This window comes from Lagopus muta, chromosome Z (assembly GCF_023343835.1).
Source record: "Lagopus muta isolate bLagMut1 chromosome Z, bLagMut1 primary, whole genome shotgun sequence".
NCBI lineage: Eukaryota > Metazoa > Chordata > Aves > Galliformes > Phasianidae > Lagopus > Lagopus muta.
The window spans coordinates 72,816,943-72,836,194 of record NC_064472.1 but is presented as its reverse complement, the minus strand read 5'-3'; the positions used below and the strand labels follow the sequence as shown (position 1 = coordinate 72,836,194).

Sequence of the window (19,252 nt, the reverse complement as noted above, 5' to 3'; positions counted from 1 at the left end):
CATAGATACATGCTAAGTACAAAGGTAAATCAAATTGTACCAATCACATTTATAGATGAGAAGATGAGGTCCAGAAGTTGAACACTGACAGATAATGCATTGGAAGTGATAGCAGGATACTTGCAATTGGCACTGCCATACCAAGACAAATGAGAACTAGGAATGGCTATAATTAGGGTACAGGGCAATCTGTCCAAGAATGAAAAGATGCATTCTGCTTACTTTTCTAATTGGACAAAAGTAGCACAGGTTTAGAAATCTCTGTTCTTTATTGGTAAGCTTTGCTGAAATACAATCATCATCAACTCCGAGGGAAGGTATTATTCTTTTTACTGCTGGATTTGTTAAAATACTTCAAACTCAGTACGCATTTGGGATTTTCTAAATAAGAAGTGATGTATGCATCACAGAACATGATAGTGCAATAGTTGCCAGAAAGTTAACAGGCAAGAGAAAGCATTCTCTTTTCTTTACTTGTTTGTTAGTGATTTCTCTTTGCAAAATGTAGAGGAAAAATTATCAAGCCAAGCTAATTATACTCTTCTTATGTAGAATTCAAATAAAAATTTCCCTGAAAGGGATTCAAAATTTTAAACTGTACAGGCTAACCTGCAACATATCAAATGGCTACAGATGATGAAGTGTTTTCTGCATTTCATACATAGAGTTGAACCACCCATGCATTTATGCTAAAATGAATTACCTAATTTACACATACTAAAGCAGGAAGATATCTTGCTCTGAAAGTAATGCCTCCTACTTATTCCCATGGAAACTGCAACAGATAGAGCAAAATAAGACTCTTTGAGAGAGCAAATTTTCAGCTGTAAAACAATTTTTCAACATAGTTACCATTTGCATTTTTGCCACGGATGAACAAGAGTCTGTGTGCCATGCTTGTAAGAATCTGTACCAGTGAAGGTGATCCAGTTTTACAAGTGCTATGAAGCCGGTGTTACAAGGAAAATGTTGCCTCTATGGTCCATCTTTCATCAGCCTCAACAGATGAAAGTCAGAACTTGACAAATCCTGAATAAACGGTGGCTGTGGAAAGACAGGCCAGCCAAGACTGGCAGTGTGCTCCATAGTCTTTAAACTGGTATATGGCCAATGGTAATGCCATTATTGTGTTGCAAGAAAAGGGTTGACTTCTTCTCTGGCCTCACTCTGGAAGTTTGATCCTTCAGCATTACAATATCCTGGTTTGAGTTTATTGTTTGTCTGGGTTCCAGGAAATACAAAAGGATCACCCCTTTCCTATCCCAAAGGACAGTGCACATCACTTTACTACTGAAGGCTGTATCTTAAACATTGTTTGATAGTGAACTTCCATGTCACCAGTCCACAGGCTGCCATTTTGACAGCAGCTCATTAGTGACATAGCATCTCATCGTTGGTAATGATGCAAATGAAGAAACTGTCACCTTCAGATTCATGTTGGTTCAGTAGATGCTGACAAACTTGCATATGGTGTTCTTTCTGTTCCTATGTGAATATTCATGGCACTCATCTGGTGCAAACTGTAATTATGGAGTCATAATGTGCCAGTTTGTGTGGATGGGCTGATGGAGAGGTTCTTTATTTTGTGGTATCACATCCGTGCACGGGCATGCAGACATGCATGGCTTGGCTTTCACATCTCTGCCATCACTGCTGAAATGCACCACCCACCTCCTCAGTGTGATAGCATCCACTGTTTGGTCTCCATACATGTTCAGCATACATCAGTGAATGACAGCTTTTTTCTGCGTGGAGGAATTTGCTGACACACCTTTGCTTCATCCACACTTCCATGTCAGATGTCATTTTGCCAGCCTAGCCCTCTGCTGCCATCTGTTTCACAGCAATAAAGTGTAGTGGAACATCGGTGGGAAAGCCCAGACTCTGCTGCCATACCACCAACATTCACCTCTGATGCCATGGGCCAACATAATAAAATAGGAGGCATTACTTTCAGGACGACCCTTGTACAAATGAGGTTCTACATCACATTCAGGTGTCAGAGTAAAAGGTAAATCACAAAACTAGTTTAATACCAGATTTGGAGGTGGGTGGCTCTGCATGAGGGAGGGGGTTGTTACCTGATGGTCCTTGGGGTCCCTTCCAACTCAAGCCACTCTATGATTCTATAAATGATTTACTAAATATTAAATGGCAAGCAATATGCAAAGTGAAGCAGAAACACTTATATCTCTATCTAAATATGGATTATAGATTAGAAGTTAATATTCAAATGCTATCCAGCAGTCAAACACTACGCACATTCCATGCAATTTTCAGCTTAACTGGAAAATGAAGATGCTTCTACATACGTATCTTATTTTGAATCAGGAGAGAGAGCTCTTAAAGCAAACACACATAGCTTTCCTGCTTCCAATACTTGGGCTCCCTGCAGGGCTTAGTATGAGAGTTTATAATTGGAACTTCTTTTAGAGAACTAAATCTGAAAATGAACCTCAGCTGCTGTGCAATCCATTGAACCAGACTTGAACTAACAGTGCATAGATGGGATGATGGCTCCTCAGCACCCAATATATCTATACTTACTGCTCTTTTCATTATCTACTGGTGCACACATTAAATTAAATCCTGAGCAAGTTTTACACTGAGTGCATGATTTTTGTAGTCTTTCACCGTCAGGACAATGATGATACAGCCAAATTGATTTATGATACTGAAATGAGCAATTGACATGAAAAAATTTATCGTAAATAAAGTAGTCGAGCATTCTGTAGCCCACCTATCTAGACGAGGCAAGAAAAAAAAGTGTTCAATGAAGAAAAAAATTTCAAATGCAAATTTTGTTTGATTTTTCATTCTTGAGGTATGCTTGAAGTATCCAAATGTCACTACCTTCCTATGGTATTTTTTAACAGAGAAAAGATATGAAATGAATGCACCTCCATGACATAAAAAACAGCAAAATAACTGCAAAAAGAGTCACAGCCTCTGAGTTTCAGTGTTGTGCTCTGCTCGGTTGTTACACGTGCTGCCTCCAATGCAATTGGAATCACTTGGACTGTAGAGTGCCTTCCTGAAGTGCTCTAAAGCAACCCATCTATATATCTTCTATTAGTTTTCTGTGATAAAATTAGCTACATTCCAGCCAAATATTTTAAGGTTGTTTTCAAACATGCCAAATTTGGGGGTCCTTCCTGTTATGCCATGTTTTCTGACAGTAAAAATATGAATCCTATTAAACAATGTTATCTGTAAATGCTGAGCAGCTTTAACTCATGAATATTTTTGGAGGAGCGTAGGATGTTTAGTACATTTGAAAATACTGAACATCCAGATTGTATCTATATTCTTTGTTTAGTACAGAAAGATCATGAAAAATTTAAGCCTGAAGTGAAACAGAATACTTAACTGTTAGAATACAGCTATGCTCCTCGGCCACTTGAAGACTCTACTTGCACTCTATTCACTGTGAAATTACCTCTACAAATATGTCAGAACCATTTTGCCAATTGCATTTTCAGTTGAAACTGAACACTTTGGAACTATTACTTTCCACTGGAATTCTGATGTTTCTGAAGGAGATGACATCAAAAATATGAAAAAAAGAACATAGTTTCTATTTCTATCTTTTTTGAGAAAAAAATTCAATAGAAAATTATTTTTGATCGGATTTATTAGGAATTCAAATTATTTGTAGATTTTTTTTATATACTAAATTGTCTAGAAAGAGCACTACAGCCATCTGAATGTTACACCTATTACTCATACCTGAGCTGTCCTATCAAGATCCGAGAACCTTGTCCAGGCATTGTTTTACTGAATGTTAAGTTACTAAAGAGAAATCTCCATCTCTGGATATGTTCAAAGTCAGACTGGACCAGGCTCTGAGCTTACTGATCTAACCCTGCTGATGAGCAATAAATATGTTGGTTGCTCTGAATGTAATGCCTTCTATTTGTTTTCACGGAAAATGCAATTGATAGAAAGAGAACAACAGAACTATTCAATTGAGTGAATTCTCAGCTACAGAATCTTTTTTCAACGCAGCTACCATCATTATGTGTACATTTTCACCAGTGACCAGCAATAGCTTGCATGCTATGCTCATAAAAGTCTGCACCAGCAGAGGTGATCTGCTCTTGCTGCCACCATCACCACTGCTGAAATGCAGCACCCACCACCTCACTGTGCTAATATCCACTGTTTGATCCCCCTAAACATTCAGCAGATGCTGATGAATATCAACAGGCACAAGGTTTTCCACATGAAGGAATTCAATTCCACACCTTTTCTGCATATTCACCTTCATGCCAGATATTATTTTATAAGACTTCCCCTCTGCTACCATCAATTGCACAGCAACAAAAATAATACAATATTGACAGAAAGGTTCAGCCTCTACTGTCATACCACCAACATCAACTTTTGACATGATGGGCCAACATAGTAAAATAGTAAAATTCAATGGAGCTCTCATGCATTGGAAATTTTCAATATCTTTCCTAATTCTTTGTTGAATCAAATGCTATATCTACTTACTAATGCACTTCTGATAGCAAGGTGACTGGAGTTGTACCAAAGATTTTATTGATTCTGTGTGGATATGGGAGCCCAAGAATGCTGGGAATACTTTAAGGAAGTTATTTTAAAGGTGCAGGAGCTGAACATCCCCAAGTCACAGAAAATGAGCCAATGGGCAAGGAGGCTGGACTGGCTGAACAGAGATCTTTGGCTGGAACTCAAGAGCAAAAGGAAAGTTTACGGTCTTTGGAAGAGTGAGCAAGCTACTTATGGTGATTAAAGTACATAGTGATGCCGTTCAGGGAGAAAATCCAAAAAGCCAAAGCCCAGCTAGAACTGAACTTGGCCACTTAGGTAAAGGATTACAATAAATATTTCTATAAATACACCAACAGTAAGAGGAGGGCTAGGGAGAATCTCCATCCCTTGTTGGATGCTGAGGGATGTCCCAGCAGACTGGAGTCTGGCAAATGTGACGCCCATCTTCAAAAAGGGCTGGAAAGGTGACCCTGGTAGCTACAGACCTATCAGTCTTACTTCAATGCCAGGGAAGATTATGGAGTGGATAATCTTGGGAGCCACCATGGACCAATTAATGGTCGACCAGGGGATCAAGCCCAGTCAGCATGGATATTTATGAGTGGTAGATTCTGTTTGACAAGCCTGATTTTGTTCCATAAAAAGGTGACCTGCTCAGTGCATGAAGGCTGTCAATCTGGTCTACCTGGACTTCAGTAAAGCCTTTGACACCATGCACCACAACATCCTCATGGAGAAACTGACTGCTCATGGTTTGGATGGGTGTATGCCCTGCTGGGTGAAACACTGACTGGATGGCCAGGCCCAAAGAGTTGTGGCCAATGGAGTTAAATCCAGTTGGCTGCTGGTCACGAGCAGTGCTTCCCAGGGCTCGGTACTGGGGCTGCTTCTATTCAACATCTTTATTAATGGTCTTGATGAGGAGATTGAGTGCACTGTCAGTAAGTTTGCAGACAACACCAAACTTGGAGGGAGTGTTGGTCTGCCTGAGGGAGAAAGGCACTACAGAGGGACCTGGATGGACTGGATCGATGGGCCAAAATTGACTGTATGAGTTTCAATAGCACCAAGTGTCAGGTCCTGCTTTTTGGTCACAACAACCCCAGGCACCCCTACAGGCTTGGGGAGGAGTGGCTGGAAAGCTGCCTGATGGAAAGGGACCTTGGTGTGCTGATGGACAGTAGGCTGAATATGAGCCCAGGTGGCCAAGAAGGCCAATGGTATTCTGGCTTGTGTCAGGAATGGTGTGGTGAGCAGGACTGGAGAAGTCATCCTGCCCTTGTACTTGGCATTAGTGAGGCCTTACCCTCGAGTACTGTGTTCAGCACCTCAGTACAGAAAGGACATGGAGGTGCTGGAGCAGATCTAAAGAAGGGCAACAAGGCTTGTGAAGGACTTGGAGAATATGACCTACGAGGAGTGACTGAAAGAACTGGAGCTGTTCAGTCTGGGGAAAAGGAGGCTGAGGGGAGATCTTATTGCTCTCTTCCAATATCTGAAAGGTGCTAACAGGGAGAGCACGGTTGGTCTTTTCTCGCTGGTGACAGGTGACAGAACAAAGGGAAATGGCCTTAAGTTGCCCCAGGATGAGTTCAGGTTGGATATCAGGAAACACTTCTTTTCAAAAGGGTTGTGAAGCACTGGAATAGGCTCCCCAGGGAGGTGGTTGAGTCACCATCCCTGGATGTGTTTACAAACTTTTTGGATGTGGTGCTCAGGGACAGGATTTAGCAGCTAGGGTAGTATGGTCAGGTTGTGTTTGAACTTGATAATCTTTAAGGTCTTTTCCAACATGAGCAATTCTATGATTCTATGATTACTTGACTGGCTTAATGGGATGTGTCTCACTGAGGAATACTTTTGTCTGCATGTCAAAGGCACAGGCAGGTAATGCAGACCAATGTACATAAGCAAACTGAATACCAGAAAACATATTCCACAAATACACTGAGTGTAGATTCCACTGAGTGACAAGTAATGAAACAGAAAGAAATTAAAGGAATAGATGTTTCAGGTCCTATTTGAATCTAATCACAAAATAAGCACTAGAGAATTCTTGGATGAGATTTCTGGACTGCAAAGATTTTCTGATAATTTTGCAGAACAAACCTTCATTCCTTTTTCAACTCTTTCAGAAGATTTAAGATTTTTATGGCACAAGAGATGAGACAGAAAATTGGGCCATCAATTCTCTGGCTAGCTACTGTCCCCTACCAGTGGTCATAAATCAGTGAAAAAACACTGCTTAAGGAAAATACATGCTTAGGTATCCACTTAATTGATACTTAAGGTCACTACAAAGACTCCCCATCCCCACCAGCTACTCATAGTATAGGCCCTGACAGAACTACATCCTTTAGAAACTCTAGTAGCACATTATTGTCGTAAACTACACACTAAAAAATATTGGGTTCAAATCCCTATAATTCTTAATTTTATTTTATTTTATTCGTTCTTTGTCCCTCTCTTATGTTACTGAATGTATGCTCTCAGGCAAATATTGGAAGCACACGACATTGCCTTGAAGTTCCATGAATTCTGATGTATCTGTGTCTCATGGTAGCTGAAATCTTGTTTTTAAATATTTTAAATATTTGAAATTCTGAGACTTCAGAAAAGGCATGATTTTGCACAGGATTTATTAATTCCCAGTTATAGCCCCAAAGGGACTCCTAACACAACTTCCATTCAATCACCGATCTCATACTTTGTTGTGCTGCACAATCCTGAATTTTTATTTTAAAAGAAAAAAAAGTAAACAAACAACAGAAATGAAACCAAAATAACCCCCCAAAACACATAACAAATCAACAAAAAAATACACATCAGTCCTCAGTACTTGTTATACCCTTGGCATAGCTTATCCTACAACTACACAGCCAGTTTATGCGTCCTACATTACATGTGTCCCATGCTGTAAAATCCCAGATCTTCCTTTGACTCTAAGATGGCTCTCTACCTCAAAAGATTTTTATCGGGCAGATGACAAAAGCATCACTTCTTACAGTTACATGGAGATTTTGGAATGCGACTCTACTGAATCCCTCTAAATACACCTTAAAAGAACATTCGAAACAATGGAGTCAGATAAAAGATATCTTGTGCAAAAATATAGAGAGTTTCAACCCTTTTAGAAAATATCATTATTTTTCTGATGCTTTTTGTTACATGGGGAGGACTACAGAACCTACAGAAGCATTATAGAAATTTGCCTTAGAAGATTCATTTTGGTTGTGGCTTTTGTTTTGTATTATGCCATCCTCCTGGATGCTTCACAATGCTAGAAATTGATTCTGACTCTTTAAGATATGCGATGCTGTGTTTTGGACTTATATGCATAGTATAACAGATAGTTTAATGGTATAAAGCCACTTAACACATAAAGAAAGATAGACCAATCTAAAACAATACTACAGAGTTTTCAAACACCAGAAATGAGGATCCCCATGAAAATCAAAACAGCACAACAAGCCACACAGTGTTAAAGTTCACACGCATACACACAACAGTAATAGCACTAATATATCATTGAAGTATTAGACAGATCTGTTGGGTAATAGCTTATTAGATGAGAATGACTAAGCAACAGCAACAGCAATGGAAAAATATCTACTTAAACTGTAACACTTAAATGCAAGTGAAGCAAAACAATATATTTATCATTTATTAACAAAAAAAAAAAAAGAATCATTCTTATCAGTTAGATCAGTGGCATTTTCAATTTGCAGCTTGGAACTATTTTACAAATTTTCATGCTTTTGAGCCCACTTTAATGTATTCTATGGAAACACGATTGTAAAAATTTCCTTTGGCTACATTTGATATGCTTTCATTATTTAATCTTTTTAAGTCATGCATCATACTCTCCTTTGAAGAATTTACTCAAATATGATTAAAAACCACTTTTGAAAGCCAACTTTGACTTCCTCAAGACCAACTTGGAGACATCCCATGAGTTAGAGCTCTGGGAGGTTGGGGGGACCCAAGAGAGCTGGTTGACATTCAAGCACCATTTCTACCAAGGTCAAGATCAGTGCATCCTAAAGAGAAAGAAATTGGGCAAAGGTGCCAGAAGACCCATATGGATGAGCAAGGAGCTCATGGAAAAATTCAAATGGATGAAGAAAGTTTGTGAAATGTAGAAAATGTGTCTAGTCACTTGGAAGGAATATTGAAATGTCAGGATTTGCAGGATTGTGATGAGAAAGGCTAAGGCCCATGTAGAATTACATCTGATGAAGGAAATAAAGGACAAAAAGAAAATGTGCTTTAATAATCTGGTAGCCTTCTGTGATGTCGTGACCAGTTGGGAAAATGAGCAGACAGCAATATGGCTGTAGCATATCCTGACTTCAGCAAGGTTTTAGACACTATTTTACATAGTAGGAAAACTTGGGATAGATGCGTGTACAGTGATGTGGACTGTGAACTGGCTAAGTGGTAGAGTTCTGAAGGCTGAGATTGGTGGTGCAGATTCTAGCTGGGGGCCTGTAGGTAGCAATATTCCTGTGAGGTCTGTATTGGATCTGGTTTTATTCAACATTTCCAGCTACCAAGATTGTTTTAAAATAAAAGAGAATGTCAGCAGTTGTTTCCCATGAAATCTCATTTGTCTCTTCCAATTGGTTTGATATATCTTGGTAGAGAACGATTCATTACTATGCAAATTGAGATAACCTCTGTTTCTAGGCTAATTGTCATATAGCAGTTAACATCTGAAATACACTTGGTAATTTTCAAGCCAGTCCATTCTTACAAGCCTAAATTATAGGGGAATTAAAAGGGGACTTTCTATGCAAACTGTTTTGAAATGTCTGTGTCCTTTCTGTGATACCAGAGATATTCACATATTATGTGATTCCACAGATAAGTCCCAGTCTGTTGGATGTTTTGGCTGACAAACCAGCTTCTGTTTGTTATATACTGAGTAACACATACAGGGATTTCTGTTGACATTGATGAAACTTTATCTAGACCAGGCATGTCCAGCTTACAGCCCACAGGCCACATGTGGCTCCCTGTTGTGCCATCGTGGTAGTAGCTCTTCCACACCAAGCAGCCCAGCCTGGCCCTACAAAGAGAAATACTGGATAAAGGAAGAGTTTTCAATGAAAAATGGACAGACAAGTACTTTTTCTATAGATAACAACTATATGGCACTCTGCTTAGTTTGGAAGGAAAGCATGTCAGTTTTCAGAGATTACAACTTTACATTATACACAAAAACATGCTGCCAAGTTTCATGCATACCAAATGCTTCATAAAGACAAAATAGCAGAACTGAAAAAAGTTTTCATCTCAACCAATTAAAAAAAAAATACAACATTAGAACTCAAAAGGATTCTATTATAAAAGCTGGCTATGTGGTAACAAAACTAAAAAAAAAAAAAATCAAACCATTTACTAATGGTGAATTTATTTAGCAATGTATGGAGTGCACAGCAGATGTGATTTATTCAGGTACAAAAATTGATTTTTCTAAAATTAGTTATTTTCACCAAACTACAGCTAAGCAAACTGAAGAAACAGGGTGCTTTGGCGATAGATGAATTTACTGTTGTTAGAGATACAGCATAACTTTCCATTTTTATTAGAGGTATTGATAACGAATGTAATGTCACTGAAGAAATGCCTTCTTTGGCATCATGAAAAGATACAACTGATTCCCTTCATTTGTATGAAGTGGTAAAACTTACATTAAAGAGATTTTCTTTAACCTTCATCAGCATACCTTCTATAGCTACTAATGATGTCCTGGTCACAGTTGAAAAAGAGAGACTTTTAAAATTAATAGAAGACGATGCAATTGCCACCAGCAAATCATGTTTGATGAAATGTCACTGAATTGTACATCAAGAAAAACTTTATGCAAAAGCTTTAAAAATTGATAGTATCTTACATGTCATCATCAAAGTTGTGAATTTCTTAGCATCTAAGGGATTGAGTAATTGCCAATTCCAGGAGTTCCTTAAAAGTATGGATGCTGATCATGGGGATATATTTTACTTTTCTGAAGGCAGGTGGCTTAGTCAGGATAAAATGCTAAAAAGATTTTATAATTTGCAAAATGAAATGAAGTCATTTATGGAGTCAAAAGGAAAATTTGTGCTAGAAAATGAAGATTATAATGGCTCATGGATTTGATATTTTTGGTCAATCTGACCACTCACTTTAATGAGTTAAACGTGCACAGTGAAAGTCAACTTACCTTTTTCAAACCATAATACTACTTAAAATGAAACTTAAGTTATGGCAAGCTCAAGTCATGGCAAATAATTGCATGCATTTTGATGCACTAGCTAAATGCAGTCCCTTGCTTTCTGTTTTGTTAAATAATTTGAAAATAGGTTTCAAGATTGTGGAAAAAAATCAGTTTCTTTGCATATTTGTAACTCCATTTTCAGTTGCAACAAAAATATTTACGTGCAAATTTTTGAAAGGAATGTAGAGAATTGCAATCAGATATTCAACTCAAGTTAAAACTTGATCATGTCTCCTTAATAGACTTTTATAAGCCCTCTCCTATCAGAGAAAAATATCCCTCTCTTCTCTGTCACTCCTTATTCACATCATTGCTTTTTGGCAGGATGCAGATTTGTGAAAATTACTTTCAATGATGAACTCCAGGAAGAGTAGAATTTCATAAAAACTATTTGACAGACACCTTGAGAACTTACTAAGAATTGAAACTACTTCAAATGAGCCAAACTGATGCACTAGTTTTACAGGGTCAAATATCTCACTACTTCTATGCTTTTGTTGCTTTCTTAAAAAAATATTTTTATAAAAAATATTTAAAAACCCATACAATTTTTTACTTGTATATATTAAGTATATTTTTGAATGTTTTTAGATACATTTCATATGTAACTCATGACAATTCATCATGCAGTCTGGCCCAGGCAAGCTAGAATGCTGGACACCCATTGCGTAGAGAGAACAATGCAAACAAGTGCAGAAGACTTCAATAAAAAAGTGGTAAAAAGCAATGTAGTTTTGACAGGAGAAATACCTAGTAAAAGACAATGAAAAATATCAAAGAAATGTTTTGTTTAAATACCCTAAATCTTACTGGGATTTATTACTTATTTAAAAGTCAAGTTACAAAGAGGTCTTTCAATAGAGTATGCTGAAGAAAACTGTCCACTGGTCTTAACACTGGAAGGTGAGTAATAGGAGGATTCCTTCCTTTTTGGTGAATCTACAGGAATGCAATTAACTGAGGCACAACACAATTAATATAATAAATGATTGATGGCTTGCTTGAAAACTCAGTAACGATGACAATTCCTAGCCCTCCCCTTTATTCCTGAAGTAAGGCTAACCAACGATATTTTGCCTTTTGTCATGTAAATCACATACTGCAATATTTTAAATAATATTAACAAAAACACTTGTAGAACATCAGCCCTCTGCTGGATGGCGTTACAGTTATGCTACTACATGGTAAAACCAAATTCAGCAGTAAAATACACACTGTTAAGCTAGTAAGTTAGCTGTCCTTTACAACGTACATGAAAAATTAATTTTTCATTTTCATTTACGTTCTTTGATCTCTATTTCAAGTACTAACCTAAAACCAATCCACAGGGGACCAATGATTTTATTATTAATGTAGTTCAGTAATAGACTGCAACATTTCCTGTACAAAACAAAACAAAGCAAACAAACAAACAAAAAAAGTCAGAATGATACTCACAGTACTGTTCATTTGAAAAAAAAAAAAAAAAAAAGAAATTGATTTAATCCCTCAGTCCATCAAACAGCATGTCATGGTTTAATGGTTTATCACTGATATTCCATATCATAATATCATGCAGTGTACAGGGAGGAAAAGAGTTAATGCTACAGTTCTGTGGATTGTCTGAATTTCCAGTCTCTTGCTCTCAGAAGAGAAGAATGAACTTCCAGAAGACTTCATTTTTCTGTTTTTGTTTTCCATTTGGTGGGAAAAATAAAACTGGCTGGGAGTCACAAGGCTGCCCTCTTTTCTCTTTGCTTCCTGACCCTTTCACCTACAGCAATAGAGTAAGGACTCTAGTTTTGGAAATCCTCTTTCACATTTTATTTTATCAGCTTCAATTCCAATCATATTGTATTATACTGTGTTATCTCACATTCCGCTACTATATTTAGTAAATTGAGTTTTTCCTTACTTCACTGCCACTGTTATCCTTTGTTCAGACCCATTTCCCTACCTTGTCCCATCTCCCTCCCCTTTGCCATGGCATGAGTTTGCAGGCAGAAACAGTGACACAGCATAATGCAAAAAAAGTGACATTGAGTGATGAGCAAACAAATCGTAGTCTGAACTGTGTAAGATCATAGACAATATTTGTTCTGAACACAAGGATTGATTTAGAAATAGAGCATGCTACTATTGGCTTCTCAAATAACCTTATTTATGTGCAATAAGAACTTGAGACAGGGGAAGAACAAGAAGTCCTTTCACCAGTTAGATGAAAAGTAAAAAAAAATTAAAAATTCAATAACTAAATCAGAACAGCAGCTGTATCCTAATGGAAGAAAGGAATTCTGCTTTCACTCAGAAAATATAGGTAAGGAAATGGCGAAGTTCATAAATCAAGGAAAAAGTCTAAAGATTGCTGAGCCGATAGGAATGGAAACTAGTGCAGCTGACAAAGTCTCTTACAATGACTGCGCTGTTTAAAGCTCACATTTCATTCAATTTTCATGAAAATATGAAAAGCAAGGGTATTAAATGGAAAACCGGTTTCAGAGAAGTGTTCTCAATCATAAAGAATAAACTAAAATACTTGTTATTTTTAAGGAGATTCAAAAAGCTAGAAATATTGAACCTAGAGAAGGCTGCAGAGTGACCTCTCTGCATCATTTCATACCTAAAGGGAGCCTACAAACAGGAGGAGAGTCAAGTCTTTATAAGAGTAGATGACAGCAAGACAAGGGGAAATGATTTTAAGTTGAAGGGGGAAGATTTAGGTTGGATATCAGGGGAAAGTTCTTTACCAACAAAGTGGTGAGGTGCTGGAACAGGTTGCCCACGGAGGTTGTGGATGCCCCATCCCTGGAGGCATTCAAGGCCAGGTTGAATGGGGCCCTGGGCAGCCTGGTCTGGTATTAAATGTGGGGGTTGATGACCCTGCTTGCATTGGGGGATTGGAGCTTGATGATCCAACTGAAGCCATTCTGTGATTCTGTGATATGATTCTATGAAATGGTGTAGATGAATGCAGAGGCCAGTGTGGAGGTACCATAAGGAAGTGTTTCATTTCCTAGCCTGCAGCACTTTACAGATGATCAAGAGCAAAGGGAAGATGGAGAATGTATGGGGTAGGCATTTGAGGAGGGATTCGCATATGTGAAACTTCTATGACACAGTTTGGTGCTGCTAGGGTATCATACAGCACATGCATGTATACGTATAGATATTAATAACTGAAATGATTTGCTGAGTTTTAAAATCTACAGAGAAGAGAATGCCAAGAAAATATAGCTGTGACATCTTCAGAAATAGAAGATCAGTTTGTTTTAGCTGAATATTTTATTTTCTTGTTTATTCTACCGTTTCATTTATTTCTAATTCAGAAAAAGTGAGATTACATTTTGATTTTGTTTCAAAGTTTGAATTATTCATTTCTGCCATGCTTACTGCTCGAGTTCTGCACTGCTTCCTCATCCACCTGCTCCTGTCCCACCCCATGCTCCATCCTATTATGCTTCTCTAATAATGAACCCACTGGAGTGTAAGGACACATGGGGCCTTACAAGGGTGGTCTTCAAGCATTGGCTATTGTACTAATAAAAGTCAAATTGCCCCTTGTCACACTGCCCAAACATATAATGTTCAATTATAATTATATCAAAAAGCTGCCTATAAAATTTTTGATACTGTGGCATGTTTGACAGTGAATTAATTTCAGATTTCACAAAACGGAGGATAAAAATCAGGAAATGTTATTTTGAGTGTGATCTGTAGGCCTTCCTTTGAAGCCTGGTAGAAGAAGTAGAAAATAGCAAAAAACTATTAAAGGAGATATGCAGGAAGGCTAATTATTATTATCGTTACTATTATTATTTTGGCCTTTTCTATATGTCTGTGCAAGAAAAGAGAACAGTTGATCTTTGGAATAAATTTGTTATCCAAATATGGAAACAATAAAAGTGAAATGGTCAAAACTGTGGTTTGAATGCAATGCTGACCTTAGCTGTGATCTGATGCTTTACAGTATTGGTGCTGAGGTGCTACTGGCCAGCAAGCAAATAACAAGTGGAGCAAACTATCTACTCAAAGTCTTATCCACCAGCTGGTATCTTAATAATCTGCAATTTTCTGCAATTAGTTGATCTGTAATATCACTGTGTTACCTCATTTTTTATTTTGTAAGCTCTCTCCCACAAAGACAAAAAGGATTTAGTTTCAGGCTAAATCCAACTGTAAACATAAGAGAAGAGTATAAATAATAAAAATAATAAATTCAATTCAACTTCTCTTGTGCAAGCCTTTCCCTGTGGCAGATCAGTTCTTGCTTACTCTGCTTTCAGCTGAACACTGTTAAGGATATCAGTAAAACGCTGCTACAAGTGGCTAGAAATAGCAACTTAAAATTAGTCTTTATAAACTATAGCAAATAAAGTGTTTATCAATTGCAAATTTATTACTTCTAAGTTTTCAACATATTGATATTAGCTTTAATGAACAAAACTCACTGACATAATAATTCAATTAAGAGCTGAGTGAAATAGTAACAATATTGAAATGAATTATATTTTTTTAGGATGATAATATTTCCAGGCAAATGTGTAAACAATTATGAAAGCATATATACCATTATCCTCCACAAAATGGCAGTCATGCTCAACCTCTAGATTATTTGTTATAGTATCTGCTTTATGTTGACAACCTCTCTTCCCAAATTTCTTGTGTGGTTTTAAGCATGCTAATCAGGACACTAGTACCAATTGCTATCTTTATGTTCCTAAATCCAATACTCAGACAGTGAGCGTGTAACTCATCTCATATATAGTTGGCACTCTAAAAAATTGCTCTGTTAGACTTTCAAGTTCCTTCTACTAAAAAAGGAGGGCAAAAGATATTTCCAAATCAGTTGAAGTGTTTGAATGTAGACATCTAGTATTAGTGATATCAATCAGACTCAGGATTTGACTACAGCCCATAAACATATATTTTCTGTATTAATATGACATTAAAATGAAGTTTAGGAAAAGGAAGAAAAGTACTGAAGTGTAGAAACAACCTAATCACAACAGTAAAAGCTCTGATTTCCATTTCATATATAATTTCCTGGGCTTATACAGTGGCTCTGCAGCTTACATGGAGTTACTTAAATGACCTACCAGTTAAACGACCTATCAGTTTCTGTAGTAACTCTCTCTGGAGTTCTGAAACCACTGCATGTGTATAAAAAAAACATGAAATACCAACAACAGCTCCAGTATTCTATCAATTTTCAGAGTTGATTTCAATCTTTTTTATGAAGATCTATGTTAGAAATCTTAGATCAAATCTAACTCTTGAGAACTTAAGTTTAGACCTGTCAGCCTTATTCAATCACATCTAGGTCAGAAAGAGGAAACCAAGCCTTGCATTCCTGAAGACAGCAATGAAACACAAAGGTATTCTTAAGTGAAGGTGTCTTCATCTTTCTTTTATACTGCTGCACTTTGCAGCAATAGATAAACAGCAAGAAGAGAGCGCATGAGGAAAAAGATTTTCAAGTACAGTATGCAGGAAATTAGATCCAAATTCAAAACACCCTTCTGAGGAGAGATCTGAATCAAAATCTAAATGATACTGTAATAATCTATCACATAACACTATAAAATGGGCACACGTTTATTACTGGATCGGAAGAAAAACATTCTACCTTTTATTTCATGGGCTTTGTCACTTTTTTCCTTCTCCTGACACATGGAAAAGGGATCACTTTGTCTCCAATCCTGGAGAAAGATTTCAACTTTCATTTATACACAATAATTCTATGCCTTGAAGTAAAAAAGAAAAATGCAAAATACTACTCAAGAGTCCCAGTCCTCTGAAAATGCCAGCAATCTTAAACAACAAATTGAGGCAATAATAACTGTCCAGCTATTTCTAGCATATTCTGCAAACTTTTGTTCTACCTGCAGTGGTAGTGCAGTCCTACAGTGACCCTATCAAAACATGCACCAATATGAAGAGCACTCACATTAGTTAAGAACTGTCATTATTTTGGAATTATATAATCTGACAGAAAGTCAAGAGATGAATCTGATAGTGCAGAGACAGATTTGATCACTGATTCTACAATGTGCACAAAATACTTTTCTGAGCATACTTCAATAGCTTGCCTACAAGGGCTGTAACACAGGGAATATGGCTGCAGATAGCTGCCAAAACATATTATAGATGGAGCTCTTCATGAAATAGAACTCCAATTTATCTTATGTATTGCAGTATTTCTGTAGTTGTGTCTTGCCACTTCCACGTCTTTCTTCTCTTCTACAGATCCAGGCTCTTCATTTGAGTTATTTTTATTATTATTTCATTGGCAGTACTGTGCACAAACCAAAGTAAAATCCATAAAATAGCTCGTTAACCTTGGCTCTGTATCATTTAATGAGCACTTACTGAACAGAAAACTGGGGTCTTAAACAAGGTACATTTAAACTGAGCTCAGAATTATGAATACAAAACAACTCAGTTGCATTTCTCTACAGTTACTGGACACATGTAGACAAAATTAGATGCATTTGCTTTCCAATTAAACATTTTGTAAAGAAACAAGCTAACAAGCAGGACGCTTTTTTTTAAAAAAAAATTATTAAAAAGGGAGCTACAGAAATTCTGTTTACTAACATTTTAAAGAGTAATGCTGAAGTACTGTGCTCATTATACTGAATTACACAGAGTTGAGTGAGTGGCTGGGATGTGTGGAATAAATGGACCTGATGTTGTTGGTCAACACTTGTCTGAGACTGAGGTGGCCAAGAGGGCCAATGGCATCCTGGTTTATATCAGAAAAAGCGTTGCCAGCAGAACTACGGAGGATGTTGTCCCTCTGTCTTCAGATCTGGTGAGGCTGCACCTCGAGTAGAGCGTTCAGCTTTGGGCCCCTCTCTACAAGGGAGACACTCAGGCCCTGGAGCATGTTCAGAGAAGGGCAGTGAAGCTGTGAGGGAACTGGAGCACAAGTTTTATGGGGAGTGACTGAGGGAGCTGGGATTGTTCAGGCTGGAGTAGAGGAGTCTCAGGGGAGACCTTATTAACCTCTACAACTACTGGAAAGAAGGTTGTGGCAAAGTGGAGATTGGCTTCTTCCCAAGCATAACTAGCGAGAGGACTAGAGAGAATGGCCTCAAGTTGTGCCAGGGGAGATTCACTTAAATATTAGGAAAGAATTCTTCTCCAAAATTGTGGTTAGGCTCTGGAATGGGCAGCCCATGGAAGGTGGTTGAGTCACCACCCTCAGAGGTGTTCAAGAAATGTTTAGATGCTGTACTGAGGGACACAGTTCAGTGGGGAAATACTGGTGGTAGATAAACAGTTGGACTAGATGATCTTGGAGGTTTTTTCCAACTTTGATGATTCTGTTTCTAGGAGTTAGTAATAGGGCACTATCATAGTGAACTTATGTAGAAAAGAGAGTTTGTCTTTCAAGACGTTATTGTTAACTCTGTGTCTCAGTGTATTTCTTTGCAGCACAGGTAACTGTCATTTTATGTTCCATTTAAGATGTTGAATGTCGTGGAACAAAATTCTTACCTTTTCTCCTGACAGAGATTTTCACAGAAATACATTCTTTGTAGCAAATTTCCAACCCAGAAAGGACTTTCAGCATTTCTTCCAAATACTACTGGCTCACAAAACTCCTCTTCTTTCATGTATTTCTGCCTTTCTTATCTGGAGATGTGGTGGAATGAATGTATGGTCGTTAACACCATGGTGAACTGGAAATCAGACAGAAGAGGTTAAAAACTGTGAGAGAGACAAAGTGTGGAAGGAGATAAGAGCATCGAGTAAGGCCATACTCCTGTTTCCCCATAGCTGTGGTGCTACATAGCTATCTCATAAAACATAAAACTCAAAGTACCATGTCTTTCCTAAGGGACTGTTTGTACATTCACCTGTTCTCCCTGAAGAGTCTGAACATGAGTCTTGCCATTAGAGAAGAAATCTTTCATTGGCATCATGTTACATGTCAGTCTGTCCTCACTCACCTTTCAGTTCCACTACAGTGCCTGGGAAGGAGTCTTGTCTATAAATTTATCATTTTGATGAATCTAAATGAGGCAACCTTTAATCATAAAGAATATTTCCAAGTTTCCCAAAAATACAACAGTAACTCCCATCAGAGCTGTATTGTAAACAAAAAAAAAATGCGTCAATATATTTATTGCACTGGCAGATTCACCTCTAGAAACCATATGCTCCACCTCTCTGCTAAAAATCAGCATCCAGAAAATAGCTTGAACACATGTATCTGGATTTCATTTTCATACAAAACACAAATGTATAGTCTCTCGTTTTAATGAAGTAATCTACAGTATGTGAAAACACTGTAGTTAGCAACCTCTCATTGTATATCTAAGTAAGCAATTTTCAGAAGCTGCTAGCTGAAATCATTACTCATGAGAGATGTTTTTTTCTCAGTGAGTGTTTGTGCTCTGCTTCAATTTGGAAATTTAATGTCATGATCCTAAGTATTTTCCCAGGTGCGTTCTGTTGCTACTTTTTAAAAAAATACAGAAT

General features: G+C 37.5%; 1 protein-coding gene and 1 long non-coding RNA gene across 2 annotated transcripts in view; both read right to left on the bottom strand.

Moving 5' to 3' along the window:
- The window catches only part of LOC125687204 (uncharacterized), a 185,843-nt gene that overhangs the window by 136,113 nt on the left and 30,478 nt on the right, over positions 1 to 19,252 (bottom strand). The window lies entirely within an intron of this gene.
- Positions 1 to 19,252, bottom strand: part of LOC125687215 (uncharacterized) — a 44,507-nt gene that overhangs the window by 7,932 nt on the left and 17,323 nt on the right. The window contains exons 2-3 of the long non-coding RNA XR_007374025.1: positions 18,266 to 18,450; positions 9,460 to 9,592 (exon numbers count right to left, since the gene is read on the bottom strand). This is a non-coding gene — a long non-coding RNA (uncharacterized LOC125687215). The remainder of the gene's footprint in view (positions 1 to 9,459; positions 9,593 to 18,265; positions 18,451 to 19,252) is intronic.